Genomic DNA, 13,131 nt, shown 5'->3' with positions numbered 1-13,131 from the left:
GTTAACATTTTGGCCTTATCAACATAACAAAAGTAGCAAAACACACCCACGTATGTCTAACCTTGCCCAGAAAAATCTCACTTCAAATAAAATTACGTGGCTTACTCGAGTCAGAGTGATTCGAAACGACAGGTGAGCAACATAAGCTCAAACAATCAGGTATTACAATCAATGTCAAACTTTGAAGCAGAAGCACAAGACCAAACCCCTGGTGCCAGATTTTTACTTGTTACTGAGACTTCCAACAAATCAGAACATTTTCTCATCCTCAATCTCCATTGAACTAACGTGTTTTTATTAGTGAGAAGACTGAAAAACAGTAGTTTGATCTTAAGTACACATTTATCTATACTTTCTCTTTCAAATTATCAATTTGATCCTTGTAAACATGACAGCTTGTGCAAGGTATTGACCGCACATTGGCAACAGCGAGGATGTCACTGCTTTGAGTCATCAATTAGGATTGACACACAAGTTCCTTCTGTTGCTGTTAAGCTTCATTGCTCTAAATTGGATCAATGAAGCACACTACTTCTCTCTCAAACACATATTAGCAGTTCTTTGTTGTTGTTTGTGCGCTGCAGGGTTAAAGTCCAAATGAGCAAACCCACCCATCCAAAAAGGAAAGCCATTCAAATATAATCACAATAATCATTAAAAGTCTGTAATTTCTTTTTTTTTTTTGCCTTACTCCTTCTCAACGTTCTGACTAAAGATATCTCATTACTAGAAAATCCTTTCCATGTCGTTAAACTTTAGATTTGGTTCAATTCAAACACGACTCATGCACCATTAAGTCATTTCCCTCCTTAATGAGAAGAACAAGAACTTTGCTTATCATATTACGCCAAGTTTAAATGTTTTAAGGCATTTAATATGACCAGTTAGTGGGTTACTTTCTAAGCCGAGATTACAGCTGAAGGCAGTTGATATTTTAACCACATTTGAATCAGTCAGTTTAGTTTCTAAGCAACTGGAGTGTTTTGGAAAATGTTTTTTTTTTTTTTTTTTTTTTTTTTTTTCAGTAATAAAGTGATTGACAGATGTGTGGTGGTCAAGCTTTGGTTGCTATCGATCTCTGTGTCCCGTGTGGAGTTCACGGATCCCATATCGTCCCAACTGGCCACAGTGCTGGCCAGTGTTTTCCATCTGAATGCAAATCCTATACAAGAAATGGCAATTATTTGTATTAGCATGCTGATCACTGTGAGGGTGCAGGAACACTGAGGAGGAGGCAGAGGGGTCCTGACCTTATCAAGGACTGAGCGATAGCTTGGCATGATTAGAATATGGAATCAGGTTGTTTTTTGTTTTTTTTTCTGCGTTTTCTTAATGATGGTTATTTCTTCTTGCACTTGAAAATCAGACGATATTTAAAAATAAATAGGATTTACCCTCTGAGGACTTTGACTAGCCCCAGTAGCCTCTCGATAAGAGCTGTGGACACTGACACTTCATTTTGTTTCTGAGGTTAATATGCAGTTAGACTGCCTTGCAAAAGTAATGATATCTACTGAACTTTTTCATGAGTTACTTTACGACTGCAAACTTTTTGACAAAACAAGTAGTGGTTTGTTGTGATATGAAACACACAAAACTTGGCTGGAAAGAAGATGGAGTCAGTTGTATTTTATTTGTAAAATAATTTTATCCCTGAATGGAACTTGAACTATTTCGTTTATGGAAAATATCTTAGAGTTTATAACAGTTTTTGAATAAAGTTGAGTTCTCACTCTAACGAAGTTATTCTTCTTACACAAGTTTCACAAGATGAAAACCAACCCACGCAAACTACTCAGTTTAGTTTTAACCTAGCTTAAAGTGGGTGTCACATAAGCTTTCCAGTCAATGTTTGAACTGTTGATGTGCATCAGCAACAGTTTAACATGAGTAAAGGAGTGACTAATGATGTTGGAAGGTCAAATGAGGGAATATCTTCCTCCAGGAGACATATATTATGATAAAAGAAGAAGATGCAGTCCCTCAGTCCCCAGGCTTTCCCATCTTTGCCCCCCAGCTGTGCCCTCAGCAGTGTGGGGATCGATCCCTGCCTGCCCGGCTCCACTCCCACACTCAGGCCTCTTCATTAGGCCCAGCCTGTGAGAGAGGAGGCTCTAATTGACAAGGGCCACTGAGAGCCAGCATCCTCGTCTGCCGGTCTCTCAGAAAAGGGGTCACCAGGCATCAGCCGCTCAGACTAATCTTCCCCATTACGCCCTGCTCTACCGTGGAAGCGGGAAAAACAGCCAGCCTGCCGCTGCCGAGCATCATACATTTCAGTAGGCCTCAGTTTGTGTGAAACTGTTCACAAGCGTCGCTCTCGTTATTTGGCTAATGGTGGCACGTTAGATCATATAGAAAAACAGAACACATCGTAGCCATTTAGGGGTGCTCAGTGACAACTTCTGCTTTGAGTACATCTAATGTTTTTTTTCCTGTTCTACAGGGCGTTTTTCCATCAGTCCAATGTTTTATTCGCCTCATATTTTGTGAAAAACAACTCTGACGCAATGATTAAGAGTCTCTCTCTACCTGTTTGGCAGCTAATTACTCATTATATCAATTCACCGCTGAAGACATGGTGCACTCATTTTCATCCACAGGCCCTGTGGGGATTTATACCATTCACATGTCCAATTTCAACCTGTAATTGATGTGATTGAACATTTAATTTACGATGCAAAGCAATATGAAGCGCGGCGATGATCATTTGCAGCGTGGGTAACATTTTTTGATGACCTATGAGAAATACCTGCCTCTCACGGCGGCGTGAGAGCGCTTACTGCAACCAAGCAGGGACCGAGAGTTCTTCGGAAAAAGAAATAAAGATGGTGTAAAAAACCTTCTCGGGATATGGCCTCTGCAGTAACACAACAGTCACACGCAAACAGAGTAAAACCAGATCATGCTCTGGCTGAGCTGTAAAACCGAAGTAACATTATAGCTTGTACAGAGTTTCAGTTATAACCCTTTTTTATGTGCATGTCACCAATATCAGGTTGGATTTCCTGTTCCCTTCAACTACTTTAATTCAACAAGGTGTAGAAAACCTTCCTTGGAGAATCTGCTCCATATTGACTTGATAGCATCACACAGCTGCTGCATAACTGTCTGCTATACGTCTACATTGCAAACCTCTTGTTCCATCCCATCCCAAAAGCGGTGAGCTCTTTTTCATGCTCAAGAAAACTAGTTTGACATTATTTGATGTTTGAAACATGCTTGCATTTTGCAGCTACAAATAGGCATCAAAGATGGGTACACTACTCAGCTCGGTTGTTGAGATTAGAAAATATATTTCCTAAACACTAATTGGAACAGGCAACATTTTTCCAATCAGCCATTATCCCATTTTGATGAGCTTTTGTGAATTGTAGCTTCAGTTTCCTGTGCTTTGTTGACTGGGGTGGTCTTTATCTGTTGTAGTCCATTTGTTTCAAGGGTCAACATTTATTTTATGTTCAGAGTTTGTAGTTTTCATAACAGGTGGATATTTGAGCTACTGTCACGAACATCTCAAAACAGGCTGTTGATACTTTGATTTCTTATTTTCATCTACACACTCTGCGTGCAGCCCTCCAACAGGGCAGTGTACGTCTTCTAACCAACTCCATCCATCCTCTCCTTCCCCCATATTCTGCTTCCATCCTGATCCACAGTCTTGTCATTTCTTGAATTGATTTCTGAATTCAGCTGACAGTGTTTTTGTTTATGTCCAGCTGACAGCTTCCTCATTTTGTCACATTACCCCAATTTTACAGCGTCTTCACTGGCTTCTGGTCATGTACAAAATTCAATTTAAAATACTCCCTATACCTTCAAAGCCATCCATAACATTTCCCCCTGCCTATCTCTCCGATCTCATGCACATCACCATTCATTCACAGTTCTGTCCAGTCTTCCTTTTCTATCCATCGCACTGTTTGCTCTGTCCGCCTCAACAATATAAGGAGCAGCCTTTTCTCACTCTGCTCCCCAATCTCTGGAACGCTCTACCACCAGATATCTGCAATATTTACTCTCTTCTTATTTTCAAATCAGAACTCAAAACGCATTTATTTTTAGTGTATTCTTGTAAAATGTTCTTGGGTGTCTTTCAAGGCACTAACAAAAAAGATGTATTATTATTGTTATCATAATCATTATTTTTTTGCAGTCACTGCTCACTGGATATATATATATATATATATATATATATATATATATATATATATATATATATATATATATATATATATATATATTTTTTTTTTTTTTTTTTTTTTTTTTTTAGGCCATTCTCTGTAAACCAGAGATGATTTTGCAAGTAAATCCCTGTAGATCAGCAGTCTGACATAGTCAAACCAGTCCGCCTGGCACCGACACCCACACCACGTTCAAAGTCGCCTGTCATCCCTGTTCTGATGCTCAGTTTGAATTTTAGCCAACCATGTAAACCATGCCAACATGCCTAAATTCACTGTGTTTCTGTTCAGGTTTAATTCTTTCTCAATAACATACTATAGAAACTTTAAAATACTCTAATAGCTGGAATAAATCTCAAGACTCATGATGGTTCCATGTAACGTTTGCTGATAAGTTATCCCATGAGCATATTTAATAACACATATTGCAATATCAGACTGTAATGACAATGAAATGTATCCTTGTTTCTCATTCAGATAGATATAAAGCAATTTGTCTTTAAGTGTGTTTTTCTATTTTTCATCCATTACCCCTCTGTCTTGGCACAGTTGTGACCCTATTATGTTTTCACTTTGCCTCTTCCTATCAGGAAACCTAGTCGTTGTGTCTTTTCCGTTTTATTGCAATGACACTTTATTGACTTTTATGCCTTTATTTAATTGTCATTTAATCAATCAACCCTCTCTCTGACAACACCACTGAAAAAACTCTATGACTTTTAATTTCCAAAAATTTAAAAGAAGGTAAACCTGACATGGTTGTGTTGGATATAGGTCTGTCACAAGCATTTTGTTAAACCAGTTGTTAATGATGCTAGTTTTGAAATACACACTTCTTTTCAGCTTGATGAAGATATAAATGTTGTTCTTGAATCTAGTTTTTTAACATTTATGAATTTTAGCTTAAATTAAACCAATATCTTTTCAAACCGTGTGTAAACATGGATGTGAACATGTTATGTCTCCTGTTTGGCTTCCTCTTGTCTTTGAGGATCACTTTTTAAAAATTTTTATTATACCCACTCTTTGCATTCTTTTTCCATGATCCAAGTTTTTTTTCACTCTAGAAATAAATTTGAACATTTTAAACAGCATAATCACATTACAGGTTTTGGATAGAACAGCATGGAGCTTCTCCCTTGCATTTCCCAGTTAATGCTGACATCTAGTGGACAAAAATAGAATACAACTAAATCAATGAAGGACATCATGCAGATTAAATGGATAGTCCCGCAGAAAACAATAGCGATTATAGAGAAATGAGCAGCCTATCAAACAATAGCAGACTTTGAAAAATAAAAAAGCAGACCAAAGATATCTAAAATAGGTACTGTATTAATGTATTTTAGCTTCCTATTAAGAAAGAGTAAAGGAATGTGTTAGTATTGCAATAACCAAAACAAATCATTTTTTATTGGTTTATGATTGAAACTCCCATTGAAGGTTTTGAAGGCAAGATCACAAAAAGAAATTTCATCAGTGAGATGTAGTTTCCATAGTTACAACAGCTCTGAGACAGCAACCTCACACTTATTACCCAGAGTTGTAATACTTCTCTTCAGGTTATCAGCCACCCAAGTGAGATATGAGGGATTGCAGACCTGTTCAAAGCTTGATTGGTTAGCTACTGGAGAAAAGAACAGTGGTTGAGGAGGTTTACATTTTTACCATTTAGTCTTTACTTAAACCTTTTGAATTGCACTATTTTCAACAGGCCTTTTAAACAACCTGCAACAAACATTTAATCAATGTTTGATGTTATGCTTGATGATGGAGGAAAAGACAAGCAATGTTTAAGAGCTCTAAGTCAAATCCTTCCGATGTTTCGAATACTTTATTACAACAGGGCCTGGTGGAGGATCAACCCACACAAGCCTCAACCAGGACAAAAACAACAGCAACAATCACTGAGCGCTTATCTCTTTTGCTTCAGGAGAAGATAGCCATTCATTCGATGTCCAATAAACAATGAATGGGAAGTTCTGTTTTTATAACCAGTGTGTTATAAAAACACTTATTGTGAAGCTTTACAGCTTCATAAAACTGTGACTCCACATTTGTTTTGTTTATAATTTCCTTCTTTATTTTTTAAAATTGAAATATGTGGTTCTATTGATTAATTATTTAATAAAATAAAGTATTTTAAAAAGTATCATTGAACTGAATTTCTACCCACAAGAACAGAAAAAAATGGATGAAACAAATTGTTCTTTTCAGTTTGTAAAACTATAAGTATAAATATAACTCAAATTACATGGTTACTATTACAGCATCTTGGGCTGCATTAAGAGTTCCAGCAAAAATTATTACTGTCAGCAATCTACAGTATTGCAATATTTTTCGGTTGACATTTCCGTCGATAAAATCATTAGCAGTATGCCATGAACAACAAATTTATAAGAAATAAATGCTTCAAATCTATCGTATAAAGAAGCTGTATACATTCGTTTACTTTTTGATAATATTTCTTAAAAATAAATTAACTTTTCGATCATAGTCAGTTATCGATTGAGATGCAGATGTATACCTGAAAGCTAGCCTGTTGTCTAACGAGAGATGTAGGTTTCTGGTTTAAAAGTGCTGAGTAAGTCATCATCTCAACATACAATCTTTGGTTACGCCTTACGCCTCTACGTCAGATCTATGTTTTTAGGGAGCGAGGGAGGGCGGCCCGTGGTGTGTACCGCTCTCAGCGGAGGGGTGTAACTTGCTTAACGTCTGTCAGTTCCTACAGTTCATCACTTATGGTAAGTGTTTCCTATTTCTTTTGCTGAGTGTTTCTGTTTATTTTAGGAGGCTCCTCTTACCGCCAGTTTGTGCGTGTTAGTGATGCCTGTTGAGCCTCTGACTGTCAGAGTATCGCTGTTGATAATTTACCGTGTTAGCAGCTCTGTGCGATGACACTAACGGGACTGTCAACCTGAGTCCTCTAAACTGAATGGTAGAAACTGCTGTCGAAAACGCACTTGACTTGAACTGATCTGATATTTTAACGGATTTGGTCACTTTTATTTTCCTGAATGTTTCCACTAAACACACCAAGTACCGTCTTCTATAATTTTATTTATATAGAACAGAAAGTACTTTTGCGTTACTCAACCGTGAATTTTTGGACTTATCTTTCGTAACGGTCTTGTCCTGTCATAACAGTACCCGTATTTATAGTTATAGAGAAATTATTTCTTTCTGTCTCCCCCTCTCTCTCCTTCTCCCTCATATATATATATATATATATATATATATATATATATATATATATATATATATATATATATATATATATATATATATATATATATATATATATATGTGTGTGTGTGTGTGTATAAAATCATTTTCTGTCTAGTTTTGTAAGGTATTATATAAAAAGACAGATTATATTTTTATATATATTTATATTCCTAGGCTGCTAAGAAATTTATCATAAAACGAGTTATTCAAGGTATTGTGAAGCAACTAGATTATTTAAAAATTCCTTCCACAGGTTAAAGCAGGATAATTCTAGAATCCAATGAACCTGCAGCCCATTGTATCTGAAGGCTGTTTCTTTTTTTTCCTTTAGCTTTTCATTGTCATTGTCAAAGAAAAACAGATATGCATACTAAAAACAGGGAAGCAGTCAGGAAGACAGATGTCGAGGATTACAGAGTTCATCTCCCCTTTTTCTCATGCTGGTGGTTGAGGGCAGATTCACCAAATGTGGAAGCTTATCACCTCCTCTGCAATGACTGAAATCTACTCCTGCTGTATTAGATTGGACTGAAGGTTGGTTTTCACCCTCACACTCCACGCATACATTCTGATAACTGTTTCCATCTGTGCAGAGATGTAGCGGCCTGGAAGAGTCTAACATGACATGATGCATCCTCATATCTGTTTGGCTGTTTCTGCTAAGTGGCTGAGAGCTTGGCTGCCCCTTCAGGGCACTGCTAACACAGCACAGCTATTCACGTCTCACTCGGATGGTCAGACCACCATGATGACGCTGCCCCTCCCCGCCTCCTCCTGTTCCTGCTGCGCTCACATTGCTCCATCCCTTCTTGGGCCTAGACTCAGAATTAAGGGTCTTTGTAGGAGCGTAATGTGTTGTGCATCTTTGTGTTGATGGTAGTGAGCATGACGCATACAAGATTGAACTCTGCGGCTTCTAAAGATGGGAGTTGCTTCACCCTCTGTTATGTGCTCAGCTTATTAAAACACTTTAATACTAGTGGTGATGAATCCTGAAGACACGCAGGCTAAGAAGACAGGACTGCAGTGTAATTTGGCCTCCAGAAGTGTTGGTTAGCTCCGTAAGAACAGCCACAGTGTGTTTCTCAGAATGATGCTGACAGTGGATCAGAATAATCACATGAAATTAGCAGTAGGCATATCAGTCATGTAACGGCTTTGCTATTACTGTTATTCATTGACAAAACGTATTAATCTCTTTGAATCTTTTATGGAAATGGGGGTCGGAGGGTGAAACTAGTTTTTCAATAGGATTTTCAAATGTATGCTGTTGAAACAGTTTAAGATTAAAAACTTACAACTTGGTGTAGGCTGGAATAAAATTCTCATATTTCTTGTTTTGATTTCGATGCATGTAAAAAAAATATACTGAATGTATTCTTTATATTTTCATTGACATTGTGCATCCCTATCACAGATTTTAAGTTATTTTTTGTTCATTCACTAACTGAATAATCACCTAATGGTTGCGGTTTTGTTGTGGTCTATTTAACACACGCTGATGCTTGAAAAGATTAATGCAATAATATTACATGTACCATTTAGAAAATTGCGATGCGGTGCTTATTCTCATTATGGTTCATAAAATTATTACCTGTGACTTTGTTTCATAAGACTTTGAAAACCTTTTTGTCATGAAAATATGAAACTATTTGTACTTGTGAAGATTGATTTTAATATTACTGATGAGATCATTGTAGTTTAGGTGATCTTGTTTCCCAGACAGATGGTCAGCAGAAGGGTTGCTGTCGATGTCCTACATTCTTGACTTTCTGTTAAAACACCTGCTTGTTTCAGAGCAAACGTGTCATTTATTTGTAATTTTTATGCACATTTGAGGTTAAAGTTCAATATTTTTTTTTATCTGACAAAGTGCTGCTGACTTTAATTTTGTCCTGAAACGTAAAACCTCTTGACCTAGAAGAGGATGTACTTTTCAGAAACACATAATTAAAAAAAAATGTTAGTATCCCTTATTTTAGTAGCTCTACATCAGGGGTGTCCAAAGTTCGGCCTCGGGGGGCCTTTTGTGGGCCTTGACCTCAATGCCAGAATAGTTTGCACAGGGACAGGCGGTGGATAAATGTTTGGATGTAATTTTCACTGATAAGATTTTGGATTTCAGTTAAATATTGTCCTTCACTGAGTACTTTCATCTTGGCATTTCTGAACCCAAGTGAGAAAAGGTTGGATGTCTCTGCTTTAACAGTTAGTCATAGTGAAAGGAAGTAATCATTTTCTGTTTCCTCATTAGCCACCCATATTACTGAGAATATGCTTTAACTAGTGTCTTTTCACTGTTGCTTCTTTTCCTTGTGGTTTGTGAGAATTTATTTCTACACAGCTGTCTTTATTTCGCACCACATTTCAATTAGATTTGGACTGTAAATGGAGCACTGCAACGCTTTGATTAATTTTATTCTGGTCATTCTGGTGTAGATTTGCTGCTGTACTTGAGATAAATGTTCTGTTTCATGACCCAGTTTCAGTCAAGCTTCAGCTTTTGCTCAGATGGTCTTAAGTTTGACTGTAAAGTACCTCGGCATACAGAGAAGTTTATTGTCAAAGCAGTGACTGTAAGGTCAACTTTGGTCATGCTGTTTTTGATTGACAATATGTTCTTGTGACAACCAATACAAGCAAACTAAACTATTTTCCAGTGTTCTCAGGAGTATATATCTCAAAAAATGTCCCCCCCTCCAAGATTAGGCTATCATCAAGACATTATAACTTCTTTTCTCGACCATTGCTGAGATATTTATTCCTATGGAGATTGTGTCTTGAATATTTACTGAAGAACTTTTAAACCTAAAGGACGAGTTGTAAGTGATACATCCAAATTGACAATACCAAGGGTCTTTTTTTCACACTTTGAATATTTGTATTTTTTATGTAAAGTTCTTATAGTAGAGTTGGACAACATGTCTAAAAAAAAATTCAGCCATATTTGTTTATGTCCTAACCTTAGAGTTGTACGGGCACTTACTTTTTTCCATGTTTGTTTCTGGCGGGTTTTTGTCCCCATTATAACTTACTCCCACACTTCCAGATAGAAGGTGAAATTCCTTCATAAAGGCTGTGGTTTCTCGTGGCAACAAGCTGCCGGCCTCCCTCCCAACAGAAAACAGGCAAAGGCAGCTCAGCACCACAAGAGTTTACACTTGAAAGAGGGGCTGAGTATCTGGTAATCGGTGTTAAATGTAAGAGTCATAATATTACATTTTGTAAAACAATGATGAAATTGACATAAGCTTCAAAGCAAAACTTAATCTTCTCTTTAAAAAATCTTGTTAGTTTCACTGAGCCAGTGCTATGGCTCAGCTTCCTTAAGAAAGATAATATTGAGTACTACTTAAATTGTTCCATAAGTTTTGAACATCTTCTCATTCAAACACAAAGGTGCTGCACTAATCCATCCACTGAAGTAATTTTGTAACTTGAGACTTTGTCATTTTTGTAATTTTGCATTGTTTTTGGTTAAGTGCCACCAGTATATTTGAGAAGATGCATATTGCTGGACAAAAGTATTTCAGTCTCAACATCCCTAAAACTATTGGTGTTTGTTAAATTTTGTTTATCAAAAAGCTTTCAATAAAATCATGCTGGAGATGGGCACCAGCACCTCTCACAGCCCTGCAAGGACAATTGTGTTAGATGATGGATGGACGGATGGATGTCTAGATAGATAGATGGATATCACGGAACTATTAATTTATTCATTTTTAACATGTTCAATCACTTGGTCAGTTTTACCACCTGACACTTTAGAGACTTAAGTGATTATACGCAAACTATTAAAATGTTGTACATCACTTGAAGTAATTAAATTGTTTAAAATAAGAATTAATCCACTTGGACGCAAACATCCCATATCGAAGACCCAAATGCAAATGGTTTCAGGTCGACTCTATAAAGTTCTTCTCACCTGCTGGAAGCATAACGAGCTTCAAAGAGTCAAATGTTTCTTGGCCTGATGAGCTGGCAGGTATACTCCATCTGTTGTGCCATTGATCATAACATTGGTCGCTCTCCCCATTGTCCATAGTGGCTGCGTGCTTTTAATACTGTTGGTGGTATGAGATTTCAGCTCATGTGTAGGTGGTTTCCAGTCTGTTGACGGCTAACTATGCTCTCCCAGACCTGTTGGAATATGAGCTGGATCACTTCTGCTAAACACTCATCAGTTCACTAAGTGAGGCACTACTGAGAGCCTAGCGTGTTTTACGTAATCTGTTTATCACTGAAAAACCAAACATGCTAGTAGGTGATAAAACAAGCCCTTCAGTAGTTGGACAAATTTAGTTTGTGTTATTGTTGTAGCTGGACTGGTGTCGATTCCTTGAAGGTTCTGAATTATTCATTAGAGCACCTGGTGTGGTGTTGCAGACAAACACAGAGGTGTTCTATAAACAAGACCTCTCCTGCAAATGCAAACCTTTTCCAAGAATATGTTAAACCTGCAATCTGACCATTACTCATTCCCAGGCTTCAGTTCTGACCTGTCTAGATTTATTCAATATGCTGCACTGTCACACACCCACATCTCGGTGCATCAGATGATATTTTCAGCCATTTACAACTGCAGCAGATCAATATGAATAGTTCGCACTGCTCACAGTATGTGCCAGGTCTCATGGTTAGAAATGACTCATGTTTGCATCACACCTATTGTTGGCTTAGCATTTATGAATGCTGATAGTGCAGGAGTGCTAGTAAGGTGTTTTTTTTTTTGTTTTGTTTTTTTTGATATTTATGTTTTGGATATTTTTTCACCAAACATAAAACCCACAATAGATTTCAAAGTGAAAAACCCACTAAATTTTTTGTGTAACACCCTGCAAACAAATGTAAGTGCATTTTACAAGATTAAAAACAGACACCCCCCACCCCACCAAAAAAAAATAAGCCATTAAACAAAACTTGTGTCAAAAGAGGTTGAAACCCCTCCCCATCCGAAAATCATTTGTACAGACATGAGCAGAAACTTTGTGTTTTTGCCCTTCATTAAAACATAAATGCTGAAGAATGAAAAGTTAAATTATTTAATTAGACCAACAAATGTATACGAATAAATAAAATCTAAATATTTAAGAAATATAAAACGACAACAAAGGACAACCAGTCGTAAAACACAAAAGGTTTTAGCATTAAATTTCTAGTTAGACTACTTGGCTGCTTCAGCTTGGTACATGTGCAAGCGTGTTTTATGAACTTTTCTTTGACGTCAACACTTGTTGAAGGAGCTCATTGCTCATTCACTTGTTTATCCTGTTCCTCGAAGGTTTGGCACCACCTTAGCATCAAGGTGCCAAAACTCCCTCTGGGTTTTATCAGACAATGGGCAAAATTATGCCTAGCATTTAGAGCAAACTACCTGCTGCACGCCTCCTCACTTTGACTGGGTGGCCGGGTTAAACCCGATACAGCCAGGCGAAAAATGCCGCGGACCTTTTGATGGCTTTGATTCAAGTGGCGTCTTTCACTTCCTTTGTAACGTCTCTGTCTCCGTTGTCTCGTTTACTCTGCATCACCATTTGACACAAAGAGCTGTGTCTCTTATCACAGTCTGTGCAGCGTGCTGAAGTCATCTCCTTCACTGTCACAGCTGGCACAACTGTGCCATTATCTGCCTCTGAGCCCCACATACACACACGTTAATACAATAACGATTGTTCCTGTTTCCTGGCTGTGCTGTTGTTCTGCAGCTGCTGAATGA

General features: G+C 37.5%; 1 protein-coding gene across 4 annotated transcripts in view; it reads left to right on the top strand.

The window, feature by feature from the left end:
- The first annotated feature begins 6,832 nt into the window (after nt 1-6,832).
- The window catches only part of tmcc1a (transmembrane and coiled-coil domain family 1a), a 46,150-nt gene continuing 39,851 nt past the window's right edge, over nt 6,833-13,131 (top strand). For 2 of the 4 annotated variants that reach the window (XM_088007257.1, XM_015005330.2), the window contains exons 1-2: nt 6,833-6,931; nt 7,747-7,949. The gene's annotated coding sequence lies outside the window, so the exon portion shown is untranslated. The remainder of the gene's footprint in view (nt 6,932-7,746; nt 7,950-13,131) is intronic. The other 2 variants (XM_015005331.2, XM_088007258.1) reach the window with 1 other exon arrangement.

The sequence above is a fragment of the Poecilia mexicana genome, unplaced genomic scaffold (genome assembly GCF_051168715.1).
Source record: "Poecilia mexicana isolate PSO_F unplaced genomic scaffold, ASM5116871v1 scaffold_7, whole genome shotgun sequence".
NCBI lineage: Eukaryota > Metazoa > Chordata > Actinopteri > Cyprinodontiformes > Poeciliidae > Poecilia > Poecilia mexicana.
Note: the sequence above shows the minus strand (reverse complement) of the source record. Positions and strands in the feature narration are given on the sequence as shown.